Source organism: Lacerta agilis, chromosome 3 (assembly GCF_009819535.1).
Source record: "Lacerta agilis isolate rLacAgi1 chromosome 3, rLacAgi1.pri, whole genome shotgun sequence".
NCBI classification, from domain to species: domain Eukaryota; kingdom Metazoa; phylum Chordata; class Lepidosauria; order Squamata; family Lacertidae; genus Lacerta; species Lacerta agilis.
In genome coordinates, this window is record NC_046314.1 from 36,377,622 (window position 1) to 36,391,903 (window position 14,282).

Below are 14,282 nucleotides of genomic sequence, written 5' to 3' on the forward strand. Positions count from 1 at the left end.
ACTCGGCCACGTTGCCCTGCTCCCATCTTCCCTGAGGTAGTTTGTCACAATCTGTTCTCCTACCCGAGACTCAAGAGACATGCTATGGGGTTGATTGGCAGTAGGTTCAGGAGGCACATCATTATTTTGAAGAAGCAGAATAAGTGCCATTAATAACAACCTTAAATGGGGATTTAAGAGGATTAGGCAAATTCATGAATGATGTCTTCAATTTCACATGCAGTATTGGCACATCAGGCATCTCCGGCCCAGGATAATGTTGCACTGGCTTGCTAATGCTGTTCAATGACTGAGAGCATAGCTTAAAGTTAGAAGTCAGTGTATCAAATCCACATGGGCCAGTTATTTGTGCCACAGTCATACTGTGACCTTGTGACAGTAGCAAAGATTGTCTAGGGAGGTAGCATGCTCTCCTTCACTGGAGGTATTAAGCTGAGATCAGTACCAGTTAGTGGAGTAGTGCAGAGAGTGTAGCGTTGCTCACTGGCCTTCCAAAAACTGAGCATCACTGCTAGCTCCTGAGACAGAGAGAGTGCGGTGCATCTCAGTGGTGAAGCAAATCTGGCACTCCTGCCATCACACCTGCCCCACGCTGAACGCAACCAGGAAGTGATGGGACAAGTGGCCATGATTTTTTTTGATGTTGAGTTTAAGACCATATTTTGCGCTCTCCTCTTTCCCCATCATTAAGCGGTTCTTTAATTCCTCCTCACTTTCTGCCCTCAAGGTTGTGTTATCAGCATATCTGAGGTTGTTGATATTTCTTCCGGCAATCTTAATTCTGGCTTGGGATTCATCCAGTCCAGCCTTTCGCATGATGAATTCTGCATATACCGTAAATTAAATAAGCAGGGAGACAATATACAGCCTTGTCATACTCCTTTCCCAATTTTGAACCAATCAGTTATTCCATATCCAGTTCTAACTATAGCTTCTTGTTCCACATAGAGACTTCTCAGGAGACAAATCAGGTGATCAGGCACTCCCATTTCTTTAAGAACTTGCCATAGTTTGCTGTGGTTGACACAGTCAAATGCTTTTGTGTAGTCAATGAAGCAGAAGTAGATGCTTTTCTGGAACTCTCTAGCTTTCTCCATAATCCAGCACATGTTTGCAATTTGGTCTCTGGTTTTGCCCCTTCGAAATCCAGCTTGCAGTTCTGGGAGTTCTCAGTCCACATACTGCTTAAGCCTGCCTTGTAGAATTTTAAGCATAACATTGCTAGGGTGTGAAATGAGCGCAATTGTGTAGAAGTTGGAGCATTCTTTGGCACTGCCCTTCTTTGGGATTGGGATGTAGACTGATCTTCTCCAATCCTCTGGCCACTGCTGAGTTTTCCAAACTTGCTGGCATATTGAGTGTAGCACCTTAACAGCATCATCTTTTAAAATTTTAAATAGTTCAGCTGGAATATCATCACTTCCACTGGCCTTGTTATTAGCAGTGCTTTCTAAGGCCCATTTGACTTCACTCTCCATGATGTCTCGCTCAAGGTCAGCAACCGCACTACCTGGGGAGTAGAAGACCTCCATATCTTTCTGGTATAATTTCTCTGTGTATTCTTGCCACCTTTTCTTGATGTCTTCTTTTTCTGTTAGGTCCTTTCCACTTTTGTCCTTTATTATGGTAATCTTTGTACGAAATGTTCTTTTCATATCTCCAATTTTCTTGAACAGATCTCTGGTTTTCCCCATTCTGTTGTTTTCCTCTATTTCTTTGCATTGCTCGTTTAAGAATGCCCTCTTGTCTCTCCTTGCTATTTTTTTGAAATCTGCATTCAGTTTCCTGTATCTTTCACTATCTCCCTCGGATTTTGCTTGCCTTCTCTCCCCCACTATTTGTAAGGCCTCATTGGACAGCCACTTTGCTTTCTTGCATTTCCTTTTCATTGGGATGGTTTTCGTTGCTGCCTCCTGTATAATGTTACGAGCCTCCATCCATAGTTCTTCAGGCACTCTGTCCACCAAATCTAAATCCTTAAACCTGTTCCTCACTTCCACTGTGTATTCATAAGGGATTTGATTTAGATTGTGTCTTACTGGCCCAGTGGTTTTTCCTACTTTCTTCAGTTTAAACTGGAATTTTGCTATAAGAAGCTGATGATCTGAGCCACAGTCAGCTCCAGGTCTTGTTGAAGGAGGTCATTTAATTAGAACAATATAAAAAACCAAAACAGTCACACTTAATTTGGAATATTCAGAAATTTCCAGATTAGCCCAGAGTTTATCGCTTCTCTGAAATGAACTATAGATCGATATTTCTCTAAAGATCTGAGTTCCTTTTACCATGCTTTTAGTTGGTCAAGAATAAGGGTTGTGAAAAGGAGAACCCAAACGTAGAGCAATCTTTTCACTAATATAAACCTATATTATTGCAGGAAGAGAACAGTATCAGTGTTATTATTACTGTTCCGCTTGTATTAACTGCCATCAGTGGTTACATCACTGCAGGCTTTAGAACATTCCAGATTCAATGAAGTTTTTTCCTTAAACAGCCAACTTTACTACTCTTTAGAGCAGAAGCAAATATTTCTCTATAAAGCTATTTAAAGTTCAAGTTCACATAATATTTTCATGCTTCCTCTTACCAGAAATATTTAAAGAAATTTCCAGAAAGTAATAATATGTTTTTATAACTCTGCTTTTACAACCTACAAACCAAGCAGTCATGGATTTAAAAACAATAATAATTGACACATATCTAAAGCATGTGTAAAACTATTGCCTAAAGAATCACCGAGGAAACTGCTCAGCCTGTTCCCTTATTAAGGATTACACAAAACAATTCAGATTACTATGAATTTTCAGACATGGAAAGCACTTTCATGGAGGATAAACGTGCAAAACCCAAAACAATCTACTTCTGGACTGTATGTATTTTCTTACAATGAAGTAAGGAACTCCTAGCTGCACAAGCACCCACCCTCTGGGTCCCCTCTTCAGCAACAGCTGCTCCCCAATGAACAGCTGAGGGGAGAAAGGGCTCTGAAGTTGTGAAAAGTGTACAGTTGCAGCTCTTTCCTCTTGCAATTATCTGCTGCAAGGAGATGAAAGCAGAGGGGAAAGTGTCTTTGCAAAGAGAGATTGGGTTTCCCTGCAGATATGCAAAAAGCCATCCATGCATTTTTGCAACTCAATGCCTGCAAGTTTGGGGGCTGCAGTTGGATTTTGAAGACAGAGGCTCTGAATAGCAATGTGGCATAGCTTGCAATACAGCTGTGCTTTGGCATTATTTGCATTCTTCTGTTGGGATTACAGAGTTCTTTTTTACTTTTTTGCCCAGACAAGGAAGTTCTATTGAAGAGCAGTCTTATCAATTAATTAATTAATTTTAAAAACTTTTCTCTCTTTTCTTTCCCCAAAAACTCAATAGAGAAAATGAAAGATCAGCCTTGAGTAGAGTTTCCTCTTGGGAAACTGTTGTGAGGGCTTGTGGTGGATCTAGCTCGCTCACTACTGGAATGCAGCCTCCAACAACTTTCAAAGTGATAATGCAGCCCTCACCTTGTCCCATATGGAAGAGCTCTCCATTTGAGAGAAACATGAGGCCCTTAACTCAGCCAGCCTTAAAGTTAATAAACTTCCTCAGGGAGCTATCCAGCATTTGCTCTTAAGAGCTGTCTTGCTGAATGTAAATATATTTCAACAGCTTATTGTGAAATGCACAACAAACCCTGGATGTGTCCTAGTTGCCTCTTGTTTCTGTGCAAAAGCTATCATATTTAGTAGTTGTGCATCATCAATATCATCTATTACTTCAAGTTCAATAGCTTTTAAGCATTTGACCATAAATAGGAATTCACGGTATGGCAAGGAGTACAACAAGGCTGTATATTGTTTCCCTGCTTATTTAAGTTATATGCAGAATTCATCATGTGAAAGGCTGGACTGGATGAATCCCAAACCGGAATTAAGATTGCCAGAAGAAATATCAACAACCTCAGATATGCTGATGACACAACCTTGATGGCAGAAAGTGAGGAAGAATTAAAGAACCTTTTAATGAGGGTGAAAGAGGAGAGCGCAAAATATGGTCTGAAACTCAACATCAAAAAAACTAAGATCATGGCCACTTGTCCCATCACCTCCTAGCAAATAGAAGGGGAAGAAATGGAGGCAGTGAGAGAATTTACTTTCTTGGGTTCCATGATCACAGCATACGGTGACAGCAGTCACAAAATTAAAAGATGTCTGCTTCTTGGGAGAAAAGCAATGACAAACCTAGACAGCATCTTAAAAAGCAGAGACATCACCTTGCCGACAAAGGTCCGTATAGTTAAAGATATGGTTTTCCCGGTAGTGATGTATGCAAGTGAGAGCTGGACCATAAAGAAGGCAGATCACCGAAGAATCGATGCTTTTGAATTATGGTGCTGGAGGAGACTCTTGAGAGTCCCATGGACTGCAAGAAGATCAAACCTATCCATTCAGAAGAAGAAGAAGAAGAAGAAGAAGAGGAGGAGGAGGAGGAGGAGGAGTTTGGATTTGATATCCCGCTTTATCACTACCTGAAGGAGTCTCAAAGCAGCTAACATTCTCCTTTCCCTTCCTCCCCCACAACAAAGACTCTGTGAGGTGAGTGGGGCTGAGAGACTTCAAAGAAGTGTGACTAGCCCAAGGTCACCCAGCAGCTGCATGTGGAGGAGCGGAGACACGAACCCGGGTCACCAGATTGCGAGTCTACCGCTCTTAACCACTACACCACGCTGACTCTGAGTGCTCACTGGAAGGACAGATACTTTGGCCACCTCATGAGAAGAGAAGACTCCCTGGAAAAGACCCTGATGTTGGGAAAGATGGAGAGCACAAGGAGAAGGGGACGACAGAGGACGAGATGGTTGGACAGTGTTCTCGAAGCTGCTAACATGAGTTGACCAAACTGCGGGAGGCTGTGGAAGACAGGAGTGCCTGTCATGCTCTGGTCCTTGGGGTCACGAAGAGTTGGACACGACTAAATGACTGAACAACAACAACAGGAATTCACAATCCTTGCTCATATGCTTATAATCTATGAAAAGGTTCAGGCCACATTTGTTTTTACAAAGATGTAGTTGCTGTAAAGATTAAGATGGTGTATGTGACATCCTGTGATGCAGGACATGCTACCTCCATCACATGTGTGTGTGTGTGTGTGTGTGCGTGCGCGCACACACACACACACGCTGGGTAAGCAGGCATGATCTGCTCAATTCACCACTCAGGTTTTTTGACTGGTCAGATAAAGAAGGTAGCATTGAAAATAACCTTGTTTGTTAAAGTCTAAACCACAGAGCCTAGGGCTTGCCGATCAGAAGGTCGGCGGTTCGAATCCCTGCGACGGGGTAAGCTCCCGTCGTTTGGTCTCTGCTCCTGCCAACCTAGCAGTTTGAAAGCACGTCAAAGTGCAAGTAGATAAATAGGTACCGCTCTGGCGGGAAGGTAAACTGTGTTTCCGTGTGCTGCTCTGGTTCGCCAGAAGCGGCTTAGTCCTTCTGGCCACATGACCCGGAAGCTGTACGCCGGCTCCCTCGGCCAGTAAAGCAAGATGAGCACCGCAACCCCAGAGTCATCTGCGACTGGACTTAACCGCCAGGGGTCCCTTTACCTTTATTTATGCCACCTTTCTTCCATTATTAAACTCAAGATGCAATAATGAGGTTCCAAGGTGGACTCCAATCCAGGCCATTGACCTTTTTAAGGTGGCTGCCACCACGTGCTTTCAGAACATGCCTTGGGATTTGCCCTATTAAAAATTATGCCAAAGAAATAAACAATTCCAGTTCACTGGAACTAGAAAATCATTTTACAAAGTAGTTAAAGATTAATCCAGCATGAACACAAACTGCTTTTGTTGAATTCAGTGCAAGACAAATTCCCCCTGTTTTAGAGCAGTGGGATATCTCACTTGTTTCAAATGCCCTGAAGGCTTTCCCAACACACTGTTTTGTAGCAATCACATTAACAGCACAAGCCTACTCAGAAGTAAGACCCACTGAGCTCAGTGGGCTGTACTCTGAAGTAAGTAAAAACAGGATTACAACCTAAAGAGTACTTAAAACACACAATGCTTTTAGAACCAAACAATTCAATGTCTTGGTTACATAATAAGAAATTATCAGTACAGAGGTCAGCAAAAAAAATATCTATGCAGAAAACCTTATGCCAATGTGAAGCAAAAGATTTAAAGCTCTGCCAAGGCTGTTTTTGGTCTAGGTTATCCTTCCCTTAAGAACTTGTGAATTTTCTTCCGCACAATCAAATGAAAACCAAACCACAAAGTAACTCCAAGGAAAGATTCAGTTTCATAGCATCTCTCTATTTACAAGGTCAGAACATGCCCTACCTTGAAAGCCAGGCTATGTTTTGATGCAAGGTAGAGCTTTCCCTCCCCAAGTCAGTCAACAGGGAGATCCGAGCTTGTTCTAGTCTTAAAAGCTGCAGTTAATTTGCCGCTGTAAATAAACACATGTCTGTACTTCCCTGTTACGTGCAACAGGCTCTTAGCAGAGTCTTCTTGCCAAGCAAATCCATTAGCGCAAGTACTGAAAAATGTGCATACACAAGAAGCAACATTTTGCAAACAAACAAAACAGCAGAGTGTGGTTTTCTTACCTTCTCCTAATGAGGAGCACTTTCGATCCCCCTCCCTGCCTCTCTTTGCAAAAGTTTGCTAGTCTGCAGGCCCTGCTTAGCCCCTGCTCTACAGGGAATTAGCCATCACATTCCAGCCATGTCATCAGAACAATGAAAGGTGAATGTTGTGCAAAACAGCTTGGGACCACTCACTGATGATGTCATCCCTCCCTTATATGGTTCATTATTGTGCAGATTTAACTTTGGGCAGTGAGGGGGGGTGGAGCCTCACTACTTCAGAAAGCAAAGGAAAACAGTGGCTAGAGAAAGGCTTGGGGGGAAGTAGGGGGGAAGGTAGGTACAATAGAAGTGTATTCTCATCCTCCCCCCAAAATCCCCCCCCTTCTAAACTAATTGAACTCCAGCCAGTTCCATTCAACATGTGTTCAAGCTGCAATTGCAATCCTTTCAGAATCAGCCTAAGGAGCTGAACTCACACAGCATGAAAGTAAAGTAAAACCATTATTTATCTATTATGGATTCCCATCCTAAATGCAGCACAAAGGACAATGAAAGCTGAAATGACCCCCTCCACCTAAAAATTACAGGAAGGGTATGCTCTCTTCTAGAGACTGTTTATTATAGTTGCTATACATCTCCTAAATAGACACTAGGTTAACTATCCTAGGAATTTACATGCCCAAAGTCTGCTTGTAACTCAGGGGAAAAAACTGGGTTGCAATTTAAAAAAACAACACTGAAAACCCAGTCTACAATTGTTGTGTATTTAAGAGACAGCTGTGACATAATGCTTGAGGGTATGAGATTGCTGTTGGACTAACAGCATCACTCTACAAACAAGTTCTGATTTATACAGAATCAGCCACTTTATGAGTCTCCAGGGGGTCATCCTACGGCAGCTAAATCTGGGTTACACTGTCATTGAATTAAATGTCACTTGGTGTACATTCACATGACCAGTGAAGAAAGACATGGTGATATGCATTTTCCCTAAGCTAGGCTGAAGGTGGGTATGCTACCTTTCTGGAAGTTTGGTAGCATCATCTGAAATTAAACTTTTCCACACACCCTTCTTTTCAACAGCTGCAATTTAGAAGATGAATCAGGCTAGCGCTTCCCCCATCAATGCATCTTCATGCTAGCAAAAACTTCACAGAATCATAGAATTGTAGAGTTGGGAGGGACCACAAAGGTCATCTAGTCCAACTCCCTGCAATGCAGGAATCTTTTGCCCAACATGGGACTCGAACCCACGACCTCGAGATTAAGAGTCCCGTGCTCTACCGAGTGAGCAATCAGTTTTCATCTGTTTAATTTCCACCAGAGGTATTTTTCTTGACAGATTTGATTCTTTATTCCCCCCCCCCCACACACACACCTTCCTGTGAGAACGCTAAGCAGATTGCAGTAATAAAAACAAATCACGAATTAATGTATAAACAATAATTAAATAATTAAGAACTAGATCAGTAGCAACCAAACACTTATTTATCCGCCTAAGCTGTATTTCATGTTGCTCAAAAGCTTAGGCTTCATTGGCCAAACCCCAAGGACTTACTACTGCAACACTTAGGGCTTGTCCCCACTTCCACTTGTCCCATGACTAGAAAGAGTGAGTGCAAGCGGTTTACCCCTTGACCCACTCCTTTCCCAGGTAAAACCCATTCTTCATTGCTAAATTAGAGCAAATGTCAATCTGGAAAATTGCTGTTTGCTCCGACTGAGCGCTAAAAAGTGGTTTTGTAATTCCCAGTTCTGCTAACTCTCAGCACCCTTAACAAACTACAGTTCCTAGGATTCTTTGAGGGAAACCATGGCTGTTGAAGTAGCATCCGAGTGCTTCAAATGTATGGTGTGGCTGTGATCTTGATAAGATCTTTTCAACTGTGTTTGACTGAAGCCAGGTGTTTTAGATCCACCCTCTCCATAAAACTACCTTGGTATCATATATGCTGTATGTTGCATTGTGCCTTATGGTCTGCATTAATTAAATGCGGAGATGGCTGCCACCAGTTTTGGGTTCCATACTTACAAACAGTAGCTTCTTCTTGCAACCATGCTACTTAAATTCCAGGATTCAGCCCCTTCTTAAACATAGATTTCAGGACTGTGCTTTTGCATAAATTAAACCCTGCTTTGGCTTCTCTCTTCCAGCTTCTTATCTCATGCAATGGAACTCATGCAATGTAGTAAAGGTAAGACCCACAGAACTAGATTCCTTGGCTACATTGCTTAAATCCTCTACAAACAAAGCCAGATGCTTGTTGCAAAAGAACAAACAACTATTCTCCAGGATTCGTGTTTACTTGCTGCCATGAAAAGTGCACTTCCTGCAAACCAGGAATCACCATCCTTAAAGAAGCCGTATCTTAATGACGCTCCAGGTTACTGTATGCTCAGAGGTGAGGCTTCTAGATAATTATCATATTTCTATGCAAACCTGTAGATTTCCACCTGTGCAGTGCTTAATGTATGTTAATGAGTTCCTAGAACCCATTTGGTGGAGGGAAGGGTGGGTTTTTTTTTTAAATCATGGGAAAAAGGAAAGCTGGCTGTTTCTAATATAAATATATTGCATTACTCATGTTGTGCCTCTTGGGAAAGTATTCAATAAAGAGAAATAAAACATATCCTTGAAAAAAGAATGCTGGAAGGGGGAAGAAGATTGCAAGCTGTGCTGATTCTGGGCTATACATTTTATATTACTTACATCATATTCCCTAAAAACCCATCACTTAGTAAACTTAAGCTGAACAACTGGCCGTAGTCACCAGCCGTGCTTTTATTTAAGACAGGTCATTCCAGGCAGATGTTATAAAACATTATATTATTCTCTTGAGACTTTTTTCTCCCTCTGAATTGATGGGCTGAGGCGCTGCTTTTCTTCTTCTTTAAATCACGCCGTGAATTGTTCTATATCTCCCTATTATGCATTTATTGCCTTTTATGGAGTATGATTCATGAACTAAACATAATAACCTTAGACACTTTTTATTTAAAAAGCATTTCTGTTTGACTGGGGAGAATTCAGGCTTTTCTCAAAGCATATGACCAGATGGTGGTGTGGAAAGCCCTTTGTGTGTGTGTGGGGGGGGGGTTGATCTTGTCTCATTCCTCTTCCTCTGTCAATGCAAGGCTTCCATTTGCCTGAATGATACAGTGCCGTTCTCTTTGAAAGCATAGGTTGCAATGCCAAACTGTTGTACACAGTTACCTGAGAGTACCTCACACTGAACCCAGTTGGGCTTACTTCTGCGTAGAGAACTGCACCGTCAGTCACATGCCTGACTCAAAACTTCAGTTTCAAAAATAGCAAACCATAAACTATAGCTTATGGCAGACATTTCATAGAATTGTAGAATTGGAAGGGACCATGAGGGTCATCTAGTTCAGCCCCTGCAATGCCCACAGCCGCCCCTGTTAGTGAAAAGTGATAATATGACAGAGCCCTACCAAAAATGTATTTATTTATTTTTGTAAGCTGTATGATCTGTCTGGTTCTAAATAAAATCAAAGCTGTTTTACCTTTTCAAATGTGTCAGCCACATTTCATGCGCTTTTACATTACTTGGTACTAAATCAAGCCTTATGCTAAACACACAGAGAAATAATTGTGGTGTTCTGAAACTGCCTAAATCCATTTCCTTTTTATACTTATTTTGCAAAATCATACATCACACTCTTACCAGGCAATCCTAGGCATGTTTACTGAGAAGTAAGTCATACTGAGGTCAATGGAACTTGTAGTGCAATATCCTTGGGCTACTCTCAGCTCCTGTTAAAGCCATCAGCTCACTTTCCACTACAGGAGTGTTCACAACATTCACGATATTAGATGAATTGGCTGTAATTTATAACCCAAAGGAAGCTCAATAGATTTTGTTTTCAACATGAGAACAGTATCAGGCAGGCCATAATTCTCACTACACAAGAAGCTGGCTTATACCAAATCAGACTATTCGCCCACTGTTATGTACTAAGCTTGGATCCTAGAACAATAGGCAGGTAGGATCCTAGAATCAACAACCTGATTGGCCTGCGGGAGCAGCCCAATCAGGCTCCAGGAGGGAAGCAGAATCAGCCAATCGGACAGGACCCATTGTGTAAATAATGTACTGTATATAAAACCAGGGGGGGAAATTTACTCACTGTTTTCGAGCTGCAATAAAGAGCATGAAATCACTACGCGACTCCGAGTATATTTCCCCTACTAATATTGTTTTCTTTGACTGGCAGCAGCTCTCCAAGTTCTTAGATGGGAGTATTTCCCATCACTTGATTCTTTTATCTGGAGATGCCTGGGATTGAACCTGGGAACTGGGAATTCTTAATGCAAAGAATGTGCTATCCTGCTGAGCTGTGGTCCCCTCCTGCAAAACTATTTTGAGGCTGTGTCTTGACATCTTCCTTCCCCCTGTCTAGTTATCATGTGGCTGCAGTCATCTAGATATCCCTCCTTAATCTTAACAGCTGTTCAACCCATATAGAAGCTCGAAACCATTTCCATCCAGTCTTAGTAGTGTCCATAAACTGCTGTCTTAAAGATCAGCTGGAAGTAAGAACAACTGGATTAGGAGTTGTTGTTTTCCTTTTATTTACCAGTTTCTAAATATTCATTATGGCAATTAGAAAACATTTAAATGAAATTAGTAGGTGTCTTTTCCGAGATCATCCCTTTCATTTAAATTCTTGTCTTTGAATTCAAGAAATTCAACATATCCCTGAGAAAAGTAGAAAAATATATACCAGTGTTGTAGATATACCAGTGATATGCAGCAGTTATAAAAGGGGATTTGTTATGCCAGAACTCTCAGAATATTACACTGACTGATTTTCCTGCTCTTTTGTTCTTGCAGATTTTAATCACTTTACAGTGAGAGGAGTAATAATTGCAGTGCTATAAATTCCCACAACACCCAATAGTGCTGTCCTGCTCACCCTCACCCACCACCTGTGCTATGGATCATAGCTTTAGAATCAAGGAAGAAAAACTAATGAACATAATGTTTGAAACCTTCAGAAGATATGGGCAGAAAATGTATCTGAAAATTATAAAAACACCACCTTGAACAATTAAAGTGACAGATTTTATGTTTACATATAATCCATCATGTTGTATGAGATGAAAATTGTGGATTGTATCCAAATTAGTAGGACCCAAGTTAGTCACATCCATTAAAGCCAATGGGTTTACTCTGAGTAGGCCTAATATAAGAAACAACCTTCTGGCTTTTGGTCTTCAAATATTGTTATAGGTGTATTGCTATTAGAAATTACCAATTATGATCAGATTACAAAGAACCATAAAATTAGCTTATTGGGCCCAAGGGGACTCTATACAGTACTTGTTTTTCTTGAACAGCAGCACCTTCTGCCTCTATTGCCTCCAAGCAATGCTTTTAAACAGCAGTGGAGGTACTAGAAAAAAGGGGGGGCAACAGAAAGGGGCAAGTATATTATGTGAAGGTGAATTTTGCCCCACTTTAGGTTTCTCTAAAGTAAATCCAATTGGTTTGAATCACAGGCCAGGTGTGTGGTTTCTGCAACAGAGAAGGGGGTGGAAGCCTCCAAAAAGGGGCTGCAAGGAGGTGAGAGCCAAAGACAAGTGTTAGGGAGGAACTGCTACAGATCCCTCCCCAGAAAAGGAGGAGAGAGCTGAACTCCAGTGGCTTGGAAGGAAGCCTTCAGCCCACAGAGGGCGGCATTTCTCTATCTGTAGGAAACAACCCTATGAAAAATGCCTTTCTGTCAAGAAGCAACAAGAGTCCGGCAATGGGGTGTGGGGAGCTGTTTGTATGGGGAGCTACCTCCCCCCCCCAGGCACTGCCTATGTGGAACCAAGCTAGCTTGTGCTACAACATCAGGGTCAGCTACTGTTGGCCATGCTGGCTGGGGCTGATGGGAGTTGGCACCCACCTCCATCTGGGCTAACACACAATCTGTCTCTATTCCTTCGTTAACACACTTGCGTGAGTCTAAGCAGCGGTTTAAATCCCGGCCTACATGCTCTGACAAAGCTTCAACTAGTCGACAGCAAAATGACACTAGTGTAGCCTTTCTTTCTCTGTTGCTGTAATTTTTTTAAGCAACCGTTCTGTTTAACACAGAGACCCAGAGAGAGAAGTCTGCAGATTTTAAGTCCATCGCAGGAGAAGGCCTTTCTCTGAATTTAGACCTCCACAGTCGCTGTGCATCTCATGTATATGAAATAAAGTGGAGCAAAATGAAAACATTTTGGGAAGAAAGGCTTGGGGCTGGCTTCTCATGGGAAAGGGAAGAGAAGGAAACCTGAATAACAAAAGCACAAAGGGGTGGGGGGTACCAGAGAGATGTTTGAAATCCGCTAACATCAGTGCTCCCGTTTCTGATTCAAGAGGCCTGCGCTCTTTATTAGATGCAGATCAGTTTCCTTTGCAGGTGATGCGGTCCCAGCATTACATCACCAGAAGAGCAGCCAAGGAGCATCTCAGTGCCAGGATGACTGAAGCAGAGAGGAATGTATTATCACAGGCTACTGAGAAACTCGCCAGTTCTTTCTTTGCTGGGGGTGCTGGGATGGAGAGCAGAAAATGTCATTAGAAGAGTGAAAGTTTTCATAGGAGGAAGATCCGGGGGTCCGAGTATCCCCTGCGTGTATCTACAATTATAGCCGTGCATTTTCAGAGGGGGTGGAACCAGGAGCATTAACAAAGACCATATTTGTGACACTAGCACTGAAGCAGGATAACACTGTGTGTGTGTGTGTGTGTGTGTGTGTGTGTGTGTAACTGTACTGGAATAAATTAAATCAGAGTTTCTCTATACCTGGGCCCTGCTGTTTCAACTGGAGAAGAGAACTTCGAGGACAATGAGCTAAGAAAATTCCAACATCCAATCACTATCAGCGGTTTAAACTACAAAGAAGCCTTATGTAAAAGCTAGGCTAAATAACTCCAGCAGTTTGTATACAGGGAAATATAAGGAAGAGTGTTGCTCCATTGATTTTGTTTTCCAAGGCCTCCGAAACAGTGGCTCCAAGAACTGCAAGCCAGTGTTTCCACTTTCAGGTCCTTTGGGGATATTCTCTCTCAAATGTGAGGCTGGAGAATGAGCATTGTGCATTTGTTTCTCCCTAGCCATCACAACCTCACTGGCCCTGCAAATTTAAAGCACATGACTTCCCTTGAAGAATTATGGGAACTGTAGTTTACACAGGAAAACTGATGTCATATATTTCGTCAATTGCCTGTATTTTCAGTGATTTGCTTTAACCAATCAGGACAGTCCCTCTGTAGGAGACTACGCAAAAATCAAAATCAAACATTAAATATGTGAACACATATCCGGGTAAGAGGAGGAGTTACACTAAGACCAGACCATGTCATTGCCGAGGAGGCAGGTTTAGTCATTGTTTGAAGACTATTCCTGCCTCCGGGTCTGGTCCTGACTGGACGGATACTGGAATAAGCAAAGGATACCCACATGATCTGAAGGTGCTGCTGTGCAATGCCAGGTCAACAATGAATAAGACTACTGCCATCCACGACCTGTTTGTGGATGGAGGACTTGACCTGGCATGTGTAACAGAGACTTGGTTGGATAAAGCAGATGGGCCTATCCTTGCCACTGCTTGTCCACCAGGTTTCTCTTACGCACAGCAACCCAGGCCTTGTGGGCGGGGAGGGGGGGTTTGCAGTGATTTTTAGGAAGTCATTAGTTTACACCAGGCGT

The 14,282-nt window shown here is 42.2% G+C and overlaps 1 protein-coding gene across 6 annotated transcripts in view; it reads right to left on the reverse strand.

Moving 5' to 3' along the window:
- The window catches only part of FILIP1 (filamin A interacting protein 1), a 96,105-nt gene that overhangs the window by 14,117 nt on the left and 67,706 nt on the right, over positions 1–14,282 (reverse strand). The window contains exon 1 of one of the 6 annotated variants that reach the window (XM_033143261.1): positions 6,591–6,794. The exons of 4 other annotated variants lie outside the window; for them this stretch is intronic. The gene's annotated coding sequence lies outside the window, so the exon portion shown is untranslated. Of the gene's footprint in view, positions 1–6,321; positions 6,551–6,590; positions 6,795–14,282 lie in introns of those variants that run through there. One more of the 6 variants, XM_033143262.1, reaches the window with a different exon arrangement.